General features: G+C 57.6%; 1 protein-coding gene across 2 annotated transcripts in view; it reads right to left on the bottom strand.

Moving 5' to 3' along the window:
• The window catches only part of THTPA (thiamine triphosphatase), a 77336-nt gene extending 70274 nt beyond the window's left edge, over window positions 1-7062 (bottom strand). Inside the window, exon 1 of one of the 2 annotated variants that reach the window (XM_038740972.1) lies at window positions 6847-7062. The gene's annotated coding sequence lies outside the window, so the exon portion shown is untranslated. Of the gene's footprint in view, window positions 1-5557; window positions 5642-6846 lie in introns of those variants that run through there. The other variant, XM_038740974.1, reaches the window with a different exon arrangement.
• Window positions 7063-22656: the final 15594 nt, after the last annotated feature.

The raw sequence follows: 22656 nt of genomic DNA, 5'->3' as shown, positions 1-22656 counted from the left end.
GGCGGGGTCCGCCCGTCGGCAAATCCAAAGTTCTTTAAAAACTGAAACACACACACAACCAAAAAGAGAGAAAGTGAGAGCGCACGAGAGAGAAATGGAGATCCCAGAGGAATGAACTAAAGAAAAACAATAAACTTGAAAAACAGAAAAAAAAACCAAACAGCCACACGAACCTGCCCGCCAGACAAAATGGTGTTATCCTGTTTGTGTCCGAGTCCCTTTCCCATTCCCCTTTTTTAATAGGGATTTCTTTTTTTAACTTTCCCGATTCTTAAGATGATGAAGTGGTCCGCTTCCTCCGCGCGAGGGGCGGGGGGTCCCCCGGGCCTGAGCGGGCTCCCCTCCCTCCCCCTGGCAGAGAGCTGGGTGCTGGCACCTGAAAAGCCGGAATTGGGGGGGACTGAGGTCTGGGGTCGCTTCCCCCTCTCCTCCCGCGGCCCTCCCAAAGTCAGGCTTGGACTTCCCAAGAAAGGCGGCCGCGGGACCCCCTCCAGGGGAGGTGGCGGGGGGCGTTGCAGGTCCGGTCCCGCCGTCAATCAATGAGTGGTATTTACTGCGTGCTTAATGTGTGCAGAGCACTGTACTAAGCGCCCTCCTCCCGGTCCCAGCTCTTCCACCCCTTCACCTGCTTCTCTCCTCCGAGGGGTCAAGGTAGACGGTGGGATGTTGTGTGTGGGGGGACACCCCAGTTTTGACTCACCTGCCATCTCCACCGGCGGGACGGGGCATCGAAGCACAAAATGGGGGCTGTCCCGGTGACGGGGTCCCCCTCCTCGGCCCGGTGGTCGACCTGGCAGCCCCCTCCTCCCAGAGGAGGCAGGAGGCGAGGCCGAGGAGCAGAGACGCCGGGGCAAAGTCGCCCCCCGCCCAACTCCCTTTACCCCCCGTCACCCTCGCCTCGATTTCCCCCGCCCGCGCCTCCCTCCATCTCTAAACCCGACCCGAGGGGGGTCTCTCCGAAGCGTGCCGAGGAAGAAGGGGGTGGAGAGGGAGAGAGGACGGGGTCGAATCCCCTCTCTCCGCCAAACTACGAAAACTCACTCCAATCACCCAAATTCATCCGCTTCAACCCAAGAGCGGCCCTTGACCCCCGTGACGGTTCAACCGGGGGGAAGGGAGGCAAGCCGGGGTCGGGAGGAGAGGGCGGGGGGTTTCCGAGGCGAGACCGAGTCCCCCCCTTCCCCGCTTCTCGGCTTCTCCCGCTCCCTCTTCCCTCCCTTTCTCTCTCCCGTCGAAATTCCATGTATAAAACTATTTTCTTAGTAGCATGTGTATGAGGAAAGAGGCTTTTTAACTGTGCTTTATGGAAATGTGACTTGTGTATAAAGGTTGAAAACAAAAATGCGATGGAAAAAGAAATGAAGAGGAAAGTTAACGACGGGGCGGTCGGGGGGGACGACGAAATGCCCACTCCTGAGGGGGAGGCAGGTGTGGAGTGGTTGGCGGGCACCCGAGGCTACGAGAAGCAGCGTGGCTCGGGGGAAAGGGCACGGGCTTTGGAGTCAGAGGCCATGGGTTCGAATCCCAGCTCAGTCACGTGACATTGGGCAAGTCACTTCACTTCTCTGAGCCTCAGTTACCTCATCTGGAAAATGGGGATGAAGACTGTGAGCCCCATGTGGGACAACCTGATCACCCTGTATTCCCTCCAGCGCTTAGAACAGTGCTTTGCACATAGTAAGCGCTTAACAAATGCCATCATTATTATTATTATTATCCTCTCTGCAGGGGTTTCTCATGGGGTGGCGAGGGATTAGAGGGGAGCAAGGGGGTGAGGCGTGAAGAAGGGGCATCTCTCCCTCTCCCTCCCCTTCACCCTGCGGTCCCGAAGAGGACAGGGCCCGCTTGCTTCTCTGCCCTGGACCAGGGCCTCTGAGCCAACATCTGGTACGGGGTTAGGAGAGGGTTACACTAGTGAGGGGTCATCCGGGCTGCGACACTTGCTGTGTAGATGGTGACCACCACCGGACAAGGTGTCCTGAGCCAGAAGTGACTCCAAACTCACGTTCACCTCCTCGGGATTGGTTCTGGCCATTAAGTAGACCCATCCCTGGCTGCCCTGGTCCACCCCTCTTTTCCCGAGATGGTTACATTTTCCCGACCCCAGTAAGGGAGGGAAAGAGAGTGGCATGACGGATAGAGCACGGGCCCAGGAGGCAGAAGGACCTGGGTTCTACTCCCGGCTCCGCCGCTTGTCTGCTGTGTGACCTTGGGTGGGACGCTTCACTTCTCTGTGCCCCTTATCTTATCAGTAAGATGGGGATTGAGACTGTGGGCCCAGGGTGGGACTTACACTGTCCAACTTGATTATCTTGTATCTACCCCGGGGCTCAGTAGGGTGTCTGACACCTAGTAAGCGCTTAACAAATACCATAGAAGAGGGGCTCCAGCTGGGGTGTCCTTCCAAAGGGCCTCGCCACCCCCTCGGCAGATTTTGGGGGAGCTGGGCCGGGGCAGGAGAAGCCAGAATCCCAAATCCCAACGGGGCATCTAGAGAGTTGTGGGGGTCGGGGGGGTGGCTGGTCTCCCCGCCTTTCCTCACGGAATCTCACCTCTCCAGAAGCGGGGGCTCAACAGGTGGGAAGCCCTCCAGGGCCCCTCAAACAGAGACCCCCGTCCTTCTGCCGTCCTCACGTCCCACAGCCTCGGTTTACCGCGGGTTCCCGGAAGGAGCCGCTTCCGAATCCTCTCCTTCCTCGTTCCTCGACAGACGTACTCCCACACACCCGGCGCCGCGGGAGACAGGCGAGGAGGCTTGCAAAGTGGCGGCGGCGGCGGCAGGCCGGGAAAAGGGAACTGGGTCACCCCCACAACCAGAGCGCTCTCGACCTTTCTGCCCAGGCCCCTCCGGCCCACCCTTCCCATCCGGTCAGGTGAGCCCCACTCCCCCATCCCACTCCTCGTCCCGGGCACCGGGAGACAGGATGACCACCCAGACGGACTCATACCCACCCACCCACCCACCTAGAGAGGCGATCCGAGGGGCAAGCAGACTGGTGTGTGCACAGAGAGGGACACATCCAAAGTCACTCGGAGGGGAGGGGTCTGTTGGGGCTTGGCCCGGAGGAGTGGCTGAGCTGGAGGAGCAGGGGAAGGCTGTCGCCCCAGGAGCCGGGATGGGAAATCAGGGGGAGGACGGAGGCGGGAAACCGGGGAGAGCCGCGCTTAGGAGCCGGAGGAAGGATGGAAGTTGCTGGCACGGCCCACTCGGCTCTCTGCCCCCTTGCCCCGAGAGGGTGGACGCACGGCCAAGATCGGGGCACCCTTCGGGGCCCAGAGGAGGCCGTCGTCGTCTCCCTCTCCAGCCCGGCTGCTGCACGGGGGTCGGGGGTGGGAGGCAGCGAGGGCGACCTGCCCTGAGAAGGGGACGAAAGGGGGGTTCGCGTGAGGATGGCACAAAGGGCCAATGCCCATTCCCAGGCACACACCCACACACAGGCACACACCCCCGACTCAGCGCCTTCTGCTCCGTTTTGCCCCCACAAATAACCTGTCATCACCCCTCCATCACCAAACCCTGCCGGAGCCGCTGAACGAGAAAACGTCCTGCCGGGCAGCGGGAAGAGGAGAGGAACGACTAAGACTCAACCCGGAAAGATAAGGGGAGAGGGACAGAGGGAGATTGGCAACTTTCCTCTCTTAGACCAGACCCATGTCCCCAGGGGACAGGTTTCCCATCTAGCCCCGCAGCATCACCCCCGCCCCCTTCCCGCCGGCTAGCCTCCCAGACGCCGATTTCCCCCGAGTGGACAAGGAAGGCCGCCGCGATTTCTGCTGACATCCATGGCTGACCATCTCACCCATTTCTCCCCTGGGATCGCACCCACCGCCCGTCCCTCCCCCGGCTCCCTTCTTCGGGGTCACCGTCCCCAGACCACCTCTCCCGGTTCCTCCTCCTCCTCCAATGGTCAGAGATTGGCCATCTCCACCTGCCCAGCACTAGCCCGGGGCTTTGGTTGGTCTGCCAAGCCCTGCCCTCGCTGCCCGCTTCTTACCCCCAGTCTCTCCCCGAGTCTCCAAATGCCGATGCCTGGCTAGGAAAGGCCCTCAAGGCTCCAGGAAGACTCATTTCTGGTGCCAGATTCCAGCTCCCAGGGAATCCCAGTGGCTTCCTCTACCCTGGCCCCCAAGGTTCCAGCTTTGCCAAACTCCCTGGGCACCGAGGAAGCTGTTCCAGGGTTGGGGACGTGCTTCAGACTCGCCCCGGGGAAAGGGCCGGCGGGTCCGGGAGGGAAGGGGGGTGGCTGTCTGTCTGGTCCCGGGGCCGGGCCCAGTCTTCCTCTCCCGGCAGATTCGGGCATCGCTGGGGTGCGACCCTTCAGCGACCCGCAAGGCCAACAGATCTCCCCATAGTTGTCTCTCTAGGGATGGGCCTCTCATCCTCGTCCCCCTTTCTCTGACCGCCGCCCGTTGCTTGCTTCCCTGTCACTTTCCATGCCGCCTGTCTACTTGTTCTGTTGTCTGTCACCCCCTTCTAGACTGTGAGCCCATCATTGGGTAGGGATTGTCTCTGTCGCCAAACTGTACTTTCCAAGCGCTTAGTATACGGTGTGCTGCACGCAGTAAGCGCTCAATACATACTACTGAATGAACTCACTCTGCCCAAGGCTCCGGCCCTTTGCCTTCCCACCCTACCAGTTCCATTAAAAGAGGGGGATTTATCATTCGGTTTGGCCAATTAGATGGCAGAGTGCGGGTCAGACAGGTGCTCGCCTCACCCTGCCAGCCAACCGAGGGCCTAGGCAGACGGTGGTGCCACCTTCCCACCTTCCTCCACCCCATTTCCACCACCACCACCTTGGTGTCAACGCAGTTGGCTCTTGCCACCGACCAGGTCGCGCCGCCGCCCCCACAACCCGGAGTTGGGGGGCCGAGGAAGGGGGCTCCACAAGGAGGAGAGGCAGAGCTGCTCGGGACGCGCAGCTCCGGAGCTTGGGACTCGGGTCGACGGGCTCTTCTCCGGCCCCTGGCCCTCCAAGGGGCCGTCACCCTCGGATCGCCCGGGGAAGGGGTGAGGCGGCCCTGGCTGGGAGTGAGCAGTCGCCACGGGTGCTGCCTCCTTTTCCCGTCTCCCCGAGTCCCACCCGACGCCGGGTCTCCAGAGGGGCTCCCTCCCTCTCCGCCGCCCAGCGGCGAGCGCGCGTCTGGTGGTTCGGATTTTGCCGCAGTGCCAAGATCAGAGACTCAGTTCACGTGCCAGTGCAGCACTGCCAAGCGCCGCGGCGCGGTGGGGGCGGCGGCATCCAGTTGGTTGGGTGCCAAGGCAGTGGAACCCAGGTGTTGGGAGAAAGGGATGGGAGCGAGGAAGGAAAGGGGTGGGGGGAGGGGGAAGGAGCTGGGGAGAGAGACAGACAGATGCACCTCACTTGTAAGCCCAGAGATGCGCCCGGGACCACGGGATAAGGCCCGGTCTGGCCCTGACCACCCTGTGCCCCACCCAGATCCCCAGCGGCAATGCCCGCCGCGACTGCCCGTGAACCCATACGCGCTGGGCGGGATCTCCAGTGGGCCGAAGCGTCCGGGCTGCCCGCCGCCGGCTCCCCCGGCTCGCTCTCACCCTCCTTCCCTTGGCGCTTTCGTGTTGGCTCTTTCCTCCTTTGTGCCAGCTTCCGCTCCCCGCCGTCTCCGTCCTGTGGCTCCGAGGTGCCGGGGGTCCCGGGGGACGGGCGCTCGGCCGCCCGTCACCGCTCCTGCCCCTTGCTCCGTCGCCAGCCGGGATGGCACCGGGCTCCGCCGCCCACCCCCTCCCAACGCGATGCCAGGTGGCGCCGAGACGGGGCCGGCCGAGGCGTCCCCGGCTCGCCGTGCCCATCGGCCACTGCCGGATGGCAGGACCAGCCCCGGGCACGTCGAGCGCTCTCCCACTCCCACCCGGTTCCCCCTCTCGGCCCACCCTCCTCAATTCCCGCTTCCGCCGGGCAGAAGCAAACCCCCACCGCTCCCCGACTCCAGACCCAACCACTCCGCAGCCGCCCCGTCGTAAGAACGACAAAATCAACAAGCCGGCTCCCTCTCCTCCCTGCGGATCACCCCAGATCCCCTCCCGTCTCCTGCCAGCCATCTGCGGGCCCCAGGCTGGCAAACAGCCCGCGCCCCCTCCTCCGGCGACCACTTCCTCCTCGTCCTCCCTCCCGCCATCGCCGCGGGCACCGGGGTGGCTGCTGCAGTGCCAACCTCTGCGTGCGCACCGGCCAGCGGGAAGCGGCGCTCCTACCCCCCTCTCCCCTTCCCTCCTCCCCACACGTACCCCTCCCCTCCGTCCGCTCTGTGGTACCACAAGGGTGGCAGCCGCAGCGCCCACCCCCGAGACCGTGCCCCTTGACAAACGTACCCAACGCCCCCCCCGCCGGCAAACACGCACACACAAACACACCCCGCACACGTAAGACAGGCACACGGGCAGCCCTACACACGCCTGGCGGGGGCGGCCGACCCGGCGGGGCCCGAGGAGCCGGAGTCGGCACAGAGCCGGGCGCCTGCTCCGGTGCCCGCTCGGGAGCAGGCGAGCGAGGCGGGCGGCGGCCCCGGGTGGGCGGCGGATCAAGCCGGGCGAGGGGAGGGAACAGATGCTCTCTGCCCACCCCCTTCCCCTTAGCCCCCCACCCCCACCCCAGCCTCTCTCCAGTCCTCGGTGCCCAGCCAGGGGAAGGGGTGGGGGGAAGGATGGCACTGGATACAGCAGCCGGAAAGGAGCCGGGCAGAGCCAAGCCGCCGCTGCCGCCTCTCCGCTCTGCCATCTGTCTCGCTTCCCTCTCCCACCCCCCAGAGCGCAATGAAAAGGAGAAGGAGAAACAGGGTCTCGGTTCCCCCCACCCCAGAGACTCCGTGCTCCTCCTCTCAACTCACCACTACCACCTCCACCTCCGTCTCCGTGCTCTCCTCCGCCCGTCTCTGCCACCTTCTCTCTCTCTCTCCTTCCCTCCCTCACACCTAAATCGGTGCAAACGGGTTTCGAGGGGGGGTGAGTTGGTTTGCAAAATGGAAAAAAAAAAAAAACTTTTCTTTTTCTTTCTATCTTTTCTTTGGAAATCCCCTTCTCTCCCGGGTCTGGCTCCCCGGGCCGGGATGTGTGGCAGACGGAGAGGGGCGGAGAGGGCGGAGGGAAACCCACTCCTCAGTGGATGCCCACGGAACCGGTGCCAGGGAGGAGGGGTGACTGGGGGTGGGGGGAGAGCGAGCTCGCTCTTTCCTCGCTGCGTCTGTGGTTGGGGTTTTTTTTTTCCTTCCACTTCCGGAGCAGATCCGATGTGTCTGGAGCCTCCCCCGCCCCCCAATTCCGGGCCCCCGTGCCCGCTCCCGTTCTCTCGGCTTGATTTCTCCCCGTCTCCCTCTCCTTTTTTGTGTGCGTGCGCTCGCGGCGATGGAGGTGGGCACTCTGCCAGGCATCGCACGGCCATCTGCGATGCCGCCCGCCGCCGTCTCTCCCGGTCCCCCCCCGCCCCGTACGCCCCCCGCCCCTCCAGTCCGTCTCTCCCCCCCCTCATCATTAATTAGCTGCCGAATTAATTAGATCGCAAACGCTAATTAACATTCCTACAGGGCAGGCTGCCAGGCTGGGGGGGCGCGGAGGGGACGAGAAGGGGCGTTGGGGGGAGGAGAAGAGGGCTCTCTGCCCATCCACCTCTGGGATGGAGGAGGAGGCAGCGAGAGCCATGGCGGCGGAGGGGGAGGAGGGAGGCCTGGAGTGGAGACTGAGCGAAGGGGAGGAGGCATCTCCGGGCACGTGGGGGGAGAGAGGACCAGAGGGGCCCAAGAGGCCCACTTGGATCCGTCTCCCCATTCCGGGCACCGAAGACGCCCACTCCCCGGGGGCGGGTGGTCCCCAAGATTTCCACGCACGGGCTCAGCTCGGGTCTTCGAAGAGGCCCCAAATGGCGGCTCTCCGGCCTAGTCGCTCGTGAAGGCCTGCCCCAACCTGGCTGTCCCTGGCCCCTAAAATCCCAGCCTCCTTGTCACCCCCGCACCCGTGCCCGGGTCCGGAGAGCCAGGAGACTAAAGTCAAGGGTTGGGCCAGTGATGCTCATTGATGGACTCACCCCGGAGACTCCCGAAGGCCGGGCCCAGCTCCCCACTGGAAGACTGGGCCTCGGCCCCCCCGAACTGAGACAATTCCAGTGGGGACGTCCTCGCCCTCAGGGGTGGGAGGACCAGGGGTGCGACAGGGATTTGGGGCCCAGACCCCCGGAATCCCCTTTAGACCCCGAGAAAACTTTTGAGGTTTGCTGTGACGTCCCCTCTCCCGACAATGCGACCTGCTCCGGGTGAGCTTAGTAAGGGTAATATCATTATCAAGAGCTTATCGTGGGCAGAACACCGTTCAAAGCACCGGAAAAGGATAGAGAGGTGGGAATTAGAGTCCCCATCCCTCGGGGAGGGGGGAAAAGGGGGTCACGATCAACTAACTTTCATTCAATCGTACTTATTTTTTAGACTGTGAGCCCACTGTTGGGTAGGGACCGTCTCTATATGTTGCCAACTTGTACTTCCCAAGCGCTTAGTCCAGTGCTCTGCACACAGTAAGTGCTCAATGAATACGATTGATTGATTGAGCGCTTACTGTGTGCAGAGCACTGGACTAAGCACTTGGGAAGTCCAAGTTGGCAACATATAGAGACGGTCCCTACCCAACAGCGGGCTTACGGTCTAGAAATACTAACGGTATTTATTGAGCACTTACAGTGTGCAGAGCGCTGTACTAAGTGCTAGGGAAAATACAATAAAATAGTTGGTAGTTGCCCACAAGGAGCTTACTGTCTACAAGTGGCTCAGTGGAAAGAGCACAGGCTTTGGAGTCAGAGATCATGGGTTCAAATCCCGGCTCCGCCAACTGTCAGCTGTGTGACTCTGGGCAAGTCACTTAGTTTCTCTGTTCCTCGGTGATCTGGAAAATGGGGATGAAGACCGTGGGACAACCTGATCACCTTGTAATCTCCCGAGCGCTTAGAATAGTGCTTTGCACAGAGTAAGCGCTTAATAAATGCCATTATTATTATTATTACAAGGGAAGACAGACATTAAAATAAATTGGACAGGGGAAATAATAGACTGTCAGTACTTTGGGGCTGTATCCACGTGCATAGTTGGCACAGAAGGAAGGGTGGATAGAGGAAATGAAGACTTAGTCGGGGCCCCTTGGAAGAGCTGTGATTTCAGGAGGGTTTTGAAGGTGGGAAGCGATCTGTGCCTTGGGCCGGGATACAGAGAGAGTAGATTGGCATTGCGGAGTGCGAGGGCTGGGTTGAAATACGAGGTATTAATAATAATAATAATGATAGCACTTATTAAGCGCTTACTATGTGCAAAGCACTGTTCTAAGCGCTGGAGAGATTAACAAGGTGATCAGGCTGTCCCACAGGTGGCTCACGGTCTTCACCCCCCTTTTACAGATGAGGGAACTGAGGCCCATTGAAGTGAAGTGACTTGCCCAAAGTCACCCAGCTGATAAGTGGTGGAGCCGGGATTTGAACCCATGACGTCTGACTCCAAAGCCCGGGCTCTTCCCGCCGAGCCACGCTGCTTCTCAGTAGGAGAGGCAGGGCTGATTGAGAGTCTTCAAGCCGATGATGAGGAGCTTCCGTCTAATATGGAGGAAGATGAGCAACCACCAGAAGTCCTTAAAGAGTGGGGTGAGGGAGAGAAGTGGCGTGGATCAGTGGAAAGAGCCTGGGCTTTGGAGTCAGAGGTCAGGGGTTCAAATCCCGGCTCTGCCAATTGTCAGCTGTGTGACTTTGGGCAAGTCACTTAAATACGATTGATTGATTGACTTTGGTCACTTCACTTCTCTGGGCCTCAGTTACCTCATCTGGAAAGTGGGGATGAAGACTGTGAGCCCCCCCGTGGGACAACCTCATCACCTCGTAACCTCCCCAGCGCTTAGAACAGTGCTTTGCACATAGTAAGTGCTTAACAAATGCCATCATTGTTATTATTATTATTCTCTGTGCCCCAGTTACCTCATCTGTAAAATGGGGATTAAGACTGTGAGCCCTCCGAGGGACAACCTGATCACCCTGTAACGTCCCCAGCGCTTAGAACAGTGCTTGGCACATAGTAAGCGCTTAATAAATGCCATTATTATTATTATTATTATCTAGGGAAGCAGCGTGGCTCAGTGGAAAGAGCCCGGGCTTTGGAGTCAGAAGTCAGGGGTTCAAATCCCGGCTCCGCCAATTGTCAGCTGGGTGACTTTGGGCAAGTCACTTCGCTTCCCTGTGCCTCAGTTACCTCATCTGTAAAATGGGGATTAAGATTGAGGATTAAGATTACCTTGTAATCTCCCCAGCGCTTAGAACAGTGCTTGGCACATAGTAAGCGCTCAATAAATGCCATTATTATTACTATTATTATTATTATCTACCCCAGCGGTTATTTCAGTGCCTGGCACATAGTAAGCACTTAACAAATACTACAAAGTAAAATAAAATAAAGGGAAGCCTTCCTGAGCACCTGCTTGACTGCACTGTGCTTTCCCCAGCTCTCAATGCAGTACTCTGCACACAGTAGATTGTAAACTCCTTCATTCAAGCTTAGAGAAGCAGCGTGGCTCAGGGGAAAGAGCCCGGGCTTTGGAGTCAGAGGTCATGGGTTCAAATCCTGCCTCCGCCACCTGTCAGCTGTTTGACTCTGGGCAAGTCACTTCACTTCTCTGGGCCTCAGTTTCCTCATCTGGAAAACGGGGATTAAGACTGTGAGCCCCATGTGGGACAACCCTGATTATATATAGGCTGTGAGCCCACTGTTGGGTAGGGACTGTCTCTATACGTTGCCAACTTGTACTTCCCAAGCGCTTAGTACAGTGCTCTGCGCACAGTAAGCGCTCAATACGATTGAATGAATGAATCTTGTATCCCCCCAGGGCTCACAACAGTGCTTGGCACATAGTAAGCACTTAACAAATACCAACATTATTATTCAATAAATACCACTGATTAACCGACTAATAATAATGATGATAATGGTCATTATTAGAGAAGCAGCTGTGGCTTAGTGGAAAGATCATGGGCTTTGGAGTCAGAGGTCATGGGTTCGAATCCCAGCTCTGCCACTTGTCAGCTGTGTGACTTTGGGCAAGTCACTTAACTTCTCTGGGCCTCAGTTCCCTCATCTGTAAAATGGGGACTAAGACCGTAAGCCCCATGTGGGACAACCTGATAACCTTGTATCTTCCCCAGCGCTTAGAACAGTGCTTTGCACATAGTAAGCGCTTAACAAATACCATCATTATTATTATTATTATCGTGATTATTGTTGATGCCAACTCGGGTCTTTTCAACTTTATGCCAGGGCATCTTTTCCGATCCCTCTGAAGTTCGGGTTTCCACCAAATGCCAGCTCCGACTTCCCTTATAGCAAGAAATGGAGAGCGGAAGAGTTGAAGTCTATGGAATTGGAAACTCCCTGAGGGCAGGGACCCTGGCTATGTGCCCAAGGGCTTAGTGGAGTGTTTGGCACCCAGTAGGTACAAACTCTGCTGAATAAATATTTATTTATTTTATTTTGTTAGTATGTTTGGTTTTGTTCTCTGTCTCCCCCTTTTAGACTGTGAGCCCACTGTTGGGTAGGGACTGTCTCTATATGTTGCCAATTTGTACTTCCCAAGCGCTTAGTACAGTGCTCTGCACACAGTAAACGCTCAATAAATACGATTGATGATGATGATGATGATGATAAATGACCCTCTCCTGAGGAGGCGACAATGGAAAATCCAGTTGGGGGGATTTATGGTGTGTGGAGAAATGGCAGGGGGGCAAGAGATGAAGCCAGGGAGGTGCGGAGGCAGGGTGAAGGGCAGAGCAGGTTGGCAGTGCCAAGACTGGACGGTGGCAGCTTTGTAATGGCTTTCATCACTTTCCTCTACTGTCATTCTCCTAATAGCTCTCTTCCTCCCTTCAAGGCCCTACTGAGAGCTCACCTCCTCCAGGAGGCCTTCCCTCACTCAGCCCCTTCCTTCCTCTCCCCCTCGTCCCCCTCTCCATCCCCCCCATCTTACCTCCTTCCCTTCCCCACAGCACCTGTATATATGTTTGTACAGATTTATTACTCTATTTTACTTGTACCTATCTATTCTATTTATTTTGTTAGTATGTTTGGTTTTGTTCTCTGCCTCCCCCTTCTAGACTGTGAGCCCACTGTTGGGTAGGGACGGTCTCTCTATGTTGCCAGCTTGTACTTCCCAAGCGCTTAGTCCAGTGCTCTGCGCACAGTAAGCGCTCAATAAATACGATTGATTGATTGATAGCTGCTTTTCGGTTCTACCGAGGGGCTGTTTAATCGTTTCATTTTAGTGAGCGCGGCACCCAAGCGCGTGCCGGAGCGTCTGACCGGTCACGTCCATGGGCACGCTCCGGCCGGGCGGCCCACCAGGTGACCAGGGCAGTTCACAGAACGGACCGTCCTGACCCCCTTCGGCGGGACGCCCAGTGACCCACCTACTCCATCCCAACGCTTGGAACACGGTAAGCACATGAGAAGCAGCGTGGCTCAGTGGACAGAAGCAGGTGGGGGGAGTCAGAAGGATCTGGCTTCTCCACACGTCTGCTGTGTGGCCTTGGGCAAGTCACTTCTCTCCTCTGGGCCTCAGTTACCTCATCTGTAAAATGGGGATTAAGAGTGTGAGCCCCACATGGGGCAGGGATAGCGTCCAACCTGATTGTATTTACCCCAGTGATCGGCATATAGTAAGTTCAAAGTGATTGCCTTGTTATAATAATAATAATAATGATGGCATTTATTAAGTGCTTACTATGTGCAGAGCACTGTTCTAAGCGCTGAACAGTTGTTATCTTGATGTTTGTCTGACTGACTGACCTGTACATATGTATATATGTTTGTACATATTTATAACTCTATTTATTTATTTATTTTACTTGTACATATCTATTCTATTTATTTTATTAGGATGTTTGGTTTTGTTCTCTGTCTCCCCCTTTTAGACTGTGAGCCCACTGTTGGGTAGGGACTGTCTCTATATGTTGCCAATTTGTACTTCCCAAGCGCTTAGTACAGTGCTCTGCACATAGTAAGTGCTCAATAAATACGATTGATGAGGATGATGATGATGATAGTAAGCACTTAAGAATCATTATTATTATTATCTTTATTATTATTAATAATAATAATGGCATTTATTAAGCGCTTACTATGTGCAAAGCACTGTTCTAAGCGCTGGGGAGGTTACAAGGTGATCAGGTTGTCCCATGGGGGGGCTCACAGCCTTCATCCCCATCTTACAGATGAGGTAACTGAGGCTCAGAGAAGTAAAGTGACTTGCCCAAAGTCACACAGCTGACAATTGGCGGAGCCGGGATTTGAACCCGTGACCTCCGACTCCAAAGCCCGGGCTCTTTCCACTGAGCCACGCTGCTTGCTTAATACATGTCACAGATCTCAATCTCCTCTTCCTCTTCAAGGAAAGGAGATATTTCTTGGCACAATGGGCAGCCGACCCCCAGAACTGTTCTCCTAGGAAACTGGGGGAATGTAGCAAAAAGAGTCCAGGCCTAGGAGTCTGAGGATCTGGGTTCTAATGATGACGATGATGTTGGTATTTGTTAAGTGTTCACTATGTCAAGCACTGTTCTAAGTGCTGGGGTAGATCCCCGCTCGTCTTCTAGACTGTGAGCCCACTGTTGGGTCGGGACCGTCTCTCTATGTTGCCAACTTGTACTTCCCAAGCGCTTAGTACAGTGCTCTGCACACAGTAAGCGCTCAATAAATAAGATTGATTGATTGTCTGCTGTGTGACCTTGGACAAGTCACTTTTTAAAAAATTGTATTTGTTAAGTGCTTATTATGTGCCAGGCACTATACTGCACTAAGTCATGGGTTCTAATCCCGGTTCCACCACTTGTCAGCTGTGTGACTTTGGGCAAGTCACTTCACTTCTCTGGGCCTCAGTTCCCTCATCTGTACAATGGGGATTAAGACTGTGAGCCCCACGTGCGACAACCTGATCCCCTTGTATCCCCCCCAGCACTTAGAACAGTGCTTTGCACATAGTAAGCGCTTAACAAATGCCATCATTATTATTATTATTACTACGCGCTGGAGTAGTTAAGAGCTAATCAGGTTGGACACAATCCATGCCCCACATGAGGCTCATAGTCTTAACCCCCGTTTTACAGAGGAGGTAACTGAGGCTCAGAGAAGTTAAGTGACTTGCCCTAAGTCACACAGCAGACAAGTGGCTAAGCTGGGATTGGAACCCAAGTCTTTCCAACACCCAGGCCCTATCCACTAGACCACGCTGCTTCTCACTTCACTTCTCTGGGCCTCGGTTTCCTCATCCGTAAAATGGTGATTCAATACCCATCCTCCCTCTCCCTTCGACAGTCAGGTCTGCGTGGAACAAGGTCTATACCCGACCTGATTGCCTGTATCTATCCCTGAGCTTAGTACAGTGCTTGGCACATAGTAAGCGTCTAACAAGCGCAAAGATTATTATTATTATTAGCAGGGTTCCTCCCGAGCAGCAGCGATCAGCCCCGATATAATATTGCCTCCAACCAAGGAGGCAAACATGAACGCCTTTGTTCCAGTTTCCCTAATGGGGAGAACGGGGTGAGTTCTGCAGAACTCATCAGTGTTAAATAGTATTTATTAAGAGTTTATAAACGCCCGCCGCTGTAGCAGCTAAACACTCGGCCCCTGCCCTCCAGGAGGGCAGCCCGGCCGACACGTACCCAGCCGGGCGTTAGCCGGAAAGATTGAAAACACACTAATATTTACAACCCCGTCTCGCTCCCCCGGGAGCAGGACTAATTAGTACTAATTATTCTATTTATTTTATTTTGTTAGTATGTTTGGTTTTGGTTTTGTTCTCTGTCTCCCCCTTTTAGACTGTGAGCCCACTGTTGGGTAGGGACTGTCTCTATATGTTGCCAACTTGGACTTCCCAAGCGCTTAGTACAGTGCTCTGCACACAGTAAGCGCTCAATAAATACGATTGATGATGATGATGATGATGAAGAAGAATTCTGTCAAATGGGCAGCAAAGGTGGCGGACTGGTAAAATCTTTCGGTGGGCCGGTAAGTGCCTTGGTCTTACGCGCAAGGGGGTTCGACGTTTTACCCCGAGCGTGGCACTGGCTTTTTGGTTGGTAGGGCTGGGGGGTCCTGGGGGATTCTGGCCAGCGGGGATCGAATGAGAGAGGCCTAATGGAAAGATCACGAGCCTGGGAGTCGGAAGACCTGGGTTCTAATCCCGGCTCTGCCCCGTGTCTGCTGTGTGACCTTGGGAAAGTCACTTCACTTGTCTGAGCCTCTCATCTGTAAAACGGAGATTAAATCCTATTCCCACTTTGACTGTGAGCCCCAGGTGGGTAGTGACTGTCTCTATATGTTGCCAACTTGTACTTCCCAAGCGCTTAGTACAGTGCTCTGCACACAGTAAGTGCTCAATAAATATGACTGATGATGATGATGATGATGGGGCAAATGGCGGAGCTAGGATTAGAACCCAGGTGCACACAGTAAGCGCTCCGGAAGTGCCACTGATTGACCGATTAGTACCGTGCTTAGCACAAAGCAGACGCCTCCGTACGTGATAGGTGGCACATATGTGTATGTGATATGTGCAGGCGGTATGGGATTATTATGGGGGAAAGGGCATCAGAGACAGGGTGCTGCCAAGAAGCAACAGAAACCTCCATTTCAACTACGGACCGGCCGAGAAGGAATCGAAAAAGAATCGTAAAAGCGGCAAGAGGGATTGAGGGGAGACGGGAGAAAACATAATCCCCAGATGATTCATCCCGCCACATCCGTGCTACTGCCCGTTCCTCCTTTCCCCGCCGCCTGGAAACAATTTAGGCCTGCGTCGTCCCCTGCGGGATTGTAAGCTCCTGGAGGGTAGGCCATGAGTCGGCTAGTCCATCCCCCTGCCTCCAGACAGGGGAGGATCCATCGATCTCTGGGCAAGGGAATTCTACCTCCTGCCTCTCAGGGCCCTAACGATCGGTAAGTCTTTCCTTAGATTTAACTGAAATCCCAGCTCTGCCGCCGGTCCAGTCCTGATCATCCGGTCAGGTCTCCGGCGGAAACCGAGAGCAGCCGGTCGGCGTCCTCCCCCATAATCCTTCAGGGCCCGGAACACCGCTCTCCTCGGTCCTCTCCCCTCCATGCTAACCCATCCCATCCCAACTATTCTCCTCTTCCAAGCTGGCTCAGAGCGTCTGCTCTCCCTTCCTTCAGGATGGTGACTCCGGGCTCCATAAAGGCCTGTTTTCCGTCTCTTGCCCTCCCTTCCCCCTGCCGCCTCCTTCCCGCCCGCACGACAGCCCCTACGCCCCACCCCGAGCGGCCAGCCGGGAGCCCCTCTTCCCCACCACCCCTTTTCCCGGCCTGGCAGCCTGCCCTGGGAGGATGTTAATTAACGGGAGGGATTTAATTAATTCAGGAGCTAATTAACGCGGGGGGGAGGGAAGGCAAGAGAGAAAGGAGGGAGGGAGCCCGGCTTCGGCACAGAAGGCACCGCAGATGGTTCCGGGTTGGCTGGCACCGTGCCACGGCCCTCCGGCTCCCCCCACACTGCGCATGGGGAGAGGAGGGCGGGGGAGGGAGAGGGAGAGGAGCGAGGGGCACATAGGCTGGCAGAACCACCAGACGGGCTCGCGCCATCCTGCCGCCGCTTTGTGCCGCGGGAAGAGACGGACCGCCGGCGGAGGGTGGACGGCGCCCAGGCCAGAGGGGCCGCGCCCAGACCCGAGGGACGGAGGAAGGGGAGAAGAGAAGCAGAGAGACCGGGCCGGACGTCCCCTCGCTACCCCCGCTTGGAGATGGGGACCCAGCTTTTGGGGCTCCGGTCCCTCCCGCCCACCCCCCAGGACCCCGACGGGAAAAGGGACGGACGGGGGACGCGACGCATCTGGAGGTGCGGGGAAGGGGGAGGGGGTCCCCTCCCCAGCCCCGCCGAAATCTTCCCTCTTCCTCTCCTGGCTGGATCCTGAGCAGGAAGGGCGGAGGGGAAGGTGTCTGGTGAGGAACAGAATGAAGACACGGGACAAAGGGAAGGCTGGGCAAGGGTGGGTAGAAGGGAGGGAGGGGCGTTTGAGAAAGGGAAGGGGGGGAGGGTGGGGGTGGGAGAAAGAGGGAACAGGCGGATGAAGCCGAAAGGACGGAACCGGGAGCAGAGGAAGGCTCGCACGATTCCAAGATGGAAGCCCACCCGTCTGCCCCGGCCATGTCGCGTCTACCTCTTGGGGCCACCTTGCCCACCGAGCGTGGCGATGGGCTAGAGGTGGGAGGCTCTCTGCTGGTTAGCCGAGGCTGGGGCCCCTGCCCTCCTGGGTCATTCATTCAATCGTATTTACGGAGTGCTTACTGTGCGCAAAGCACTGCATCCCCAGAGCAAGCAGAGGCTCCGCGCCAGGAGGGAGTTCGTAAAGGAGCCGTCGAGCGACTGAGAGGAGGAGGATGGGCTGGCAGCGGGAGGAAGGACCAGAGTTCGGGAGACGCAGAGGGGCCAGGGATGGGGTGCTAGGGCGGGGGGTGGGCGAAGCCCATTGCCGGGGCAGGTGGCAGACCGGAAGAGACCGAGGCGATGGAGGAGGGGAGCGCTTTTAGGGAAACCCGGACCTGGAAGATGGGGGGGATTCTGTCTCAGGCACCGCGTTTCAGCTCCTGCCTCTGAGGAGGTGCAGGGGATGAGCGACTTTTCTGCAGGGGGACTGGTTTGCTCTCCAGGCCTGAGACGACCCCCGCCTCCCACCTCGACTACCTCTGTCTCTCTGGCGGGGTGAGGGCGAGAGAGACAGAGGCCCGGGACCACTTTCCGTCGCGTCCCCGAGCCCGCCCGGGCTCTTCTCCAGGGCGGGGGGGGGAGTGGTCATTCCGTCTGCCGGGAGCGGGAGGGAACCACGGCTCCAGAAGTAAAAGCGAGAGGGGACAATCCGGCCCCTCAGGCCGAGCGAGGCCCAGAGACAGCAAGGTCACACAGCTTATCGATGGCTGAGCCGGGGTGAAATCCAGAAAGACGACTATGACCAGAGTGGGAGGGGAGACGGAGGATTTGGGATTGGAGCCTTTGGGGCCGCAGTAGCCTGGGAAACGGGGTTGTGGATAGGAGAGCCGGCCGGGCTCCCCCAAACCCCGAGGCTAAGGAGGGCCCGAGATGGAGGACGCAGAGCCGGGATTCGGCCCCAGCCCTTCCCAGTTCCCTCGGGATCCAGGGCAAGAGGTGGCCAGTGATACCTGGGCCACCGTGGGCATTAGCCCAAGTCACTCTTTCTAGGGAGTGGCAACCCCTAGGGCCGACCAAGTTCATCGGGGGCTGCTATCCGCATCTGTGGAGACTGTGGCAGACATTCAGGAACTGGGGGGGCTCAAGGGGATATGGGGGGGGGGGGGGTGCAGAAGAGGTTCCTGGAGAGCAAGGAAGGGGAAGAGTTTCCATGGAAGAGGGCGAGATAAAGAGAAATTACAGTAGTAGTAGTAATGATAGTATTGGTTAAGCGTCTTCAGAGGGCAGAGCACTGTAATAATAATAATAATGATGATGATGATGGTATTTGTTAAGCGCTTACCACGTGCCAAGCACTGTTCTAAGCACTGGGGATATGGGGGGGGGGGGTGCAGAAGAGGTTCCTGGAGAGCAAGGAAGGGGAAGAGTTTCCACGGAAGAGGGTGAGATAAAGAGAAATTACAGTAGTAGTAGTAATAATAGTATTGGTTAAGCGTCTTCAGAGGGCAGAGCACTATAATAATAATAATGATGATGATGGTATTTGTTAAGCGCTTACCACGTGCCAAGCACTGTTCTAAGCGCTGGGGGGGGTGGGGATACAAGGTAATCAGTTTGCCCCACGTGGGGCTCACAGTCTTAATCCCCGTTTTACAGATGAGGGAACTGAGGCCCAGAGAAGTGAAGTGACTTGCCCAAAGTCACAAAACAGACAAGTGGCGGAGCCGGGATTAGAACCCACGACCTCTGACTCCCAAGCCCGGGCTCTTTCTACTGGGCCACGCTGCTTCTCTGTACTGTACTGAGCGCTACCTGGCCGAAGGCAAAGGCAGAGAGGGAGGGCTTGTCCTCACCCCCCGATCGGTTTTCAGGACCGAATTCAGAATGCCGGGTTACCTCCTCTCCTGCCAGCCCACTTTGCCACAAAGCCTGCTGCCCGCGTGGCAGACCTGAATGCAGGGTGGTGGGATTCCCGCCACCCCCCCGGCCCCGACTCCCACCCCGGTTGCCTGGCCGGCACTGTGGTTCAGTGGCCACGTCGTACTTAGCAATTCCCAGGGGCAGGAAGCGGGAGAGTTGGCCCCACTGGCCGGGGAACTGCGGGGAGGTTATTAATTTATCGGGACTAACTCAATCAGGGGAGGATCGGCCATTTCGGAGACCGGGGAATTTTACAAGCCAGGATGTGCGGACGGGTGAGCCCGGCTGGGGGGGGAGGCTGCCCACCGCAGTCTCAGTGAAGGCAGAGGGTCAAAGCAGGGGATGGGCATTTGTGGGGGAAGGGGAGGGAAGCCTACAACAATACTTCAGGGAAGACGAAACCGTAGCGGCCCAGAGCTGGGGACGTGGGAGGTCCAGCAGGGCTGGCGGGCTGACCGCTGACAGGGCCGAGGCCTGGAGCCGGCCGTGGGGCAGCCAGCGGTAGATGTGTCTGAAGACCACCTCCGCCTCCTAGGCCGAGACCCCCTCCGCCCGCCCTCCTGGGGAACAGCAGATCCCTTTTCAACCCCCAACTCCCAGCTGCTTCCCTGCCCGGGGAGGGGGCCCTCAGCCGTCCCCCCGTCCTAGCCCGGTCTTCTCTACGACACCCTCATCTTACTAGCCAGACCACTGGGCCGCCCCCTCCTCCTGGGACAGCAGATCCGTTTGTGCAATGAAAATGGTGGAGGGATAGAGAGAGAGAGCGCACGCGGACGCAAGATGAGGGGGTGAGGCGGAGGGCCGGGAGCGAGGCGGGAGGGAGGGAGGAGATGGCACTGCGGAAAAAAGCGCCACAAAATTAATTTGAGGAAGGGAACAGTCGGGAAGACGTTGGCGGAATAACAATCAGGCGGGAGGCTGGGGAAGGAGGGAGGGGGTGGCGGGAGGGGATGCGAGGGGGAGACGGGGGGAGGGTCTGGCCCATGTTGACAGAGAGCACAGGCTCCGTTGGGCCCAGCAGCCCGGGAGCTTTCCAACAGAGGAAAGCTTCCAGGTAAGACCACACTGCGGTGAGAAGGATTAGAGAGGGTCCGAGCAGGGGGCACTGCCATCCCTCCGGGCGCCACGCAGACTCCGAGGGACGGAGAGGCAGCCGTTGAGCCCCCACGCTCCCACCCCGCCTCGGTTGGGAAAGGGTCTGGCGGCCTTTATTTTCAAACACTTTTTTCTCCCCACGGGACGGTGGGAGGCGAGGGCGTGGTCCCCTCGCTCGTCTGAGGAGACTTCAAACCGTTATATTAGCCACCCCAGGGGAGCCACGGGAGAGAAGCAAGGAAGGCGTGGAGCTCCCCTGCCCCCCTAACTCCCCCCCACCGCCCTCCCGCAGCCAGAGAGGGGTAGGGGGGCCGGGTGCGGAGAGCCAGAGCCAGCCAAGTCGGGGACGGAGAGGAAAATGTGATCACGGGTATTCGCGCTCTCAGGGAAGGAGGATCCGTCACATTTTTAATAATAATAAATACACCAAGACAGATCCGCCAAGAGCACCGCCCCGGCGGCGGGGAACGTGGGGGAGGGGAGCCACTGCGGCTCCTCCCCGGGCCAGCAGCCCCCTCCCCGTTCTAGGCCGGTGCAGGACTGCCGGGCTTCTCCCCTCTCCCCCAGCCCCCCGATCCTGCAGACTCCCCCTAACCTCCGGCCCCCAGCCCAGCCATTCCCATTCATTCATTCATTCAGTCATATTTATTGAGCGCTTACTGTGTGCAGAGCACTGCACTAAGCGCTTGGGAAGTACAAGTTGGCAATATATAGAGACAGTCCCTACCCAACAGTGGGCTCACCCATCAGCAAGAAAATGTAATCAAAGCAACACCTAATTAGGCCATATCTGGCTCCCATACCCAGTCTCCAGCCCCTCAGGGCTCCCCGCCCACCGGTCCTATGCCAGTCTTTGGGCTCCCACACTTCCAGTTCAGAGCTCCTCACTCCCTGCCCCGAAGCCCTCCCCCAAAAACGTCCCCCGTTTCAGGTGTGCTCTCCGACTGCATTAAAAAGGACACTCTTTCCCTCCTCTCATTTTGATTTCACTGCGAGCGCGCGCGCGCGCTTAAGGTGACCTTTCTCTCCCCCTCCCATACGTACAGACTGGGCAGGGGGAGGGGGGTTTCGGGGCCAGGGGAGACAGCGGGAGAGGCTGGCCAGTGCGTGGGCGCTGCCGCCTATTAGCCAAGCGCTTAGGCATGGGCACGGCCCTCCCCGCCACTTCAACGCTCCCATTTTAGGCAAAGAGCAACCCCGGGATGGCGCAGGGAACCTCCGAGCCCAAGGATGCTTCCAGACTAGGGACAGAGGATGGGGGGAATGGAGGGGGATCACCCTGGGGGAATAATAATAATAATAATGGCATTTATTAAGCACTTACTATGTGCAAAGCACGGTTCTAAGCGCCGGGGAGGTTACAAGGTGCTCAGGTTGTCCCTCGGGGGGCTCACAGTCTTAATCCCCATTTTCCAGATGAGACAACTGAGGCACAGAGAAGTGAAGTGACTTGCCTAAAGTCACCCGGCTGACAATTGGGGGAGCCGGGGTTTGAGCCCATGACCTCCGACTCCAAAGCCCGTGCTCTTACTGCTGAGCCACGCTGGGCCCGGTGGGTACCAGGGCAGAAGTCTCCAGCGTACTGAACGATCGCAGGCGTGCCCCCTCCGCCCCCCGGGCCCCAACTCCATCGGCTGCCAACGAGTTTGCCCCCTCCGACTGCCCGGTGTCTCCTAGTGGCAGTGACCCTTGTTTCCCTGCCAGAGAGGTCTGAATGCCCACAGAATCTGTGCCAACGTGGCAGCAGGATTCCTCCCGGGCCAGGCCCGTCCGGGCTATGGCCACGGACCTCCAGGAAGCCTGATTCTCCGCCCCCAGCCCTGTCTCTAATGCTGCCACGGTACTGGGGGGTGTAGAAGGGGGAAAGATTAGCGCTCCTCTCACCATGCCCACTGGGCAGTATGAACTGGGCACAGCCACCTGTCTGGTCCCCCCTACTGAGCAGATGGGACTAGTCTGGCCTGGTCAACCCAAGGCCAGGATCCCATCTCCCCTGGGTTTTAGGTGAAGGACGGGGATCAGCCGGGGATGAGCAAAGACGCGCACGCCCGGGGTCCAGCCAAAGCCCAAAGTCCTACAGAGACCTAGAAGCGGTGTGGCCTAGCAGGCAGAGAACAGGCCTGAGAGTCAGAGGATGCGGGTTCTAATCCCGGCTCTGCCGCATGACCTCGGGCGGTCACTTCACTGTGCCTCAGTGACCTCACCCGTAAAAAGGGGATTAAGACTGTCGGCCCCATGTGGCTGACTGGACACTGCTCAGTACAGTGCTTGGCACAAAGTAAGCGATTAACAAATACCATTATTATTAGAAAATGAACATGAAAACCCCCCAACAACGGGGCTCATCAATCAGGCCTGCCGCCTCCCCCGTTAGATCGCAAGCCCCTTGGAGGCCGGGATCAGGACTACTGACTATTCAATGCTCCCAAGCGCTCTGCACAGAGTCCTAACCCTCTATAAAC

This window comes from Tachyglossus aculeatus (assembly GCF_015852505.1).
Source record: "Tachyglossus aculeatus isolate mTacAcu1 chromosome 12 unlocalized genomic scaffold, mTacAcu1.pri SUPER_6_unloc_1, whole genome shotgun sequence".
Taxonomy (NCBI): Eukaryota; Metazoa; Chordata; class Mammalia; order Monotremata; family Tachyglossidae; genus Tachyglossus; species Tachyglossus aculeatus.
This window is presented reverse-complemented; position numbering and strand designations above follow the sequence as displayed.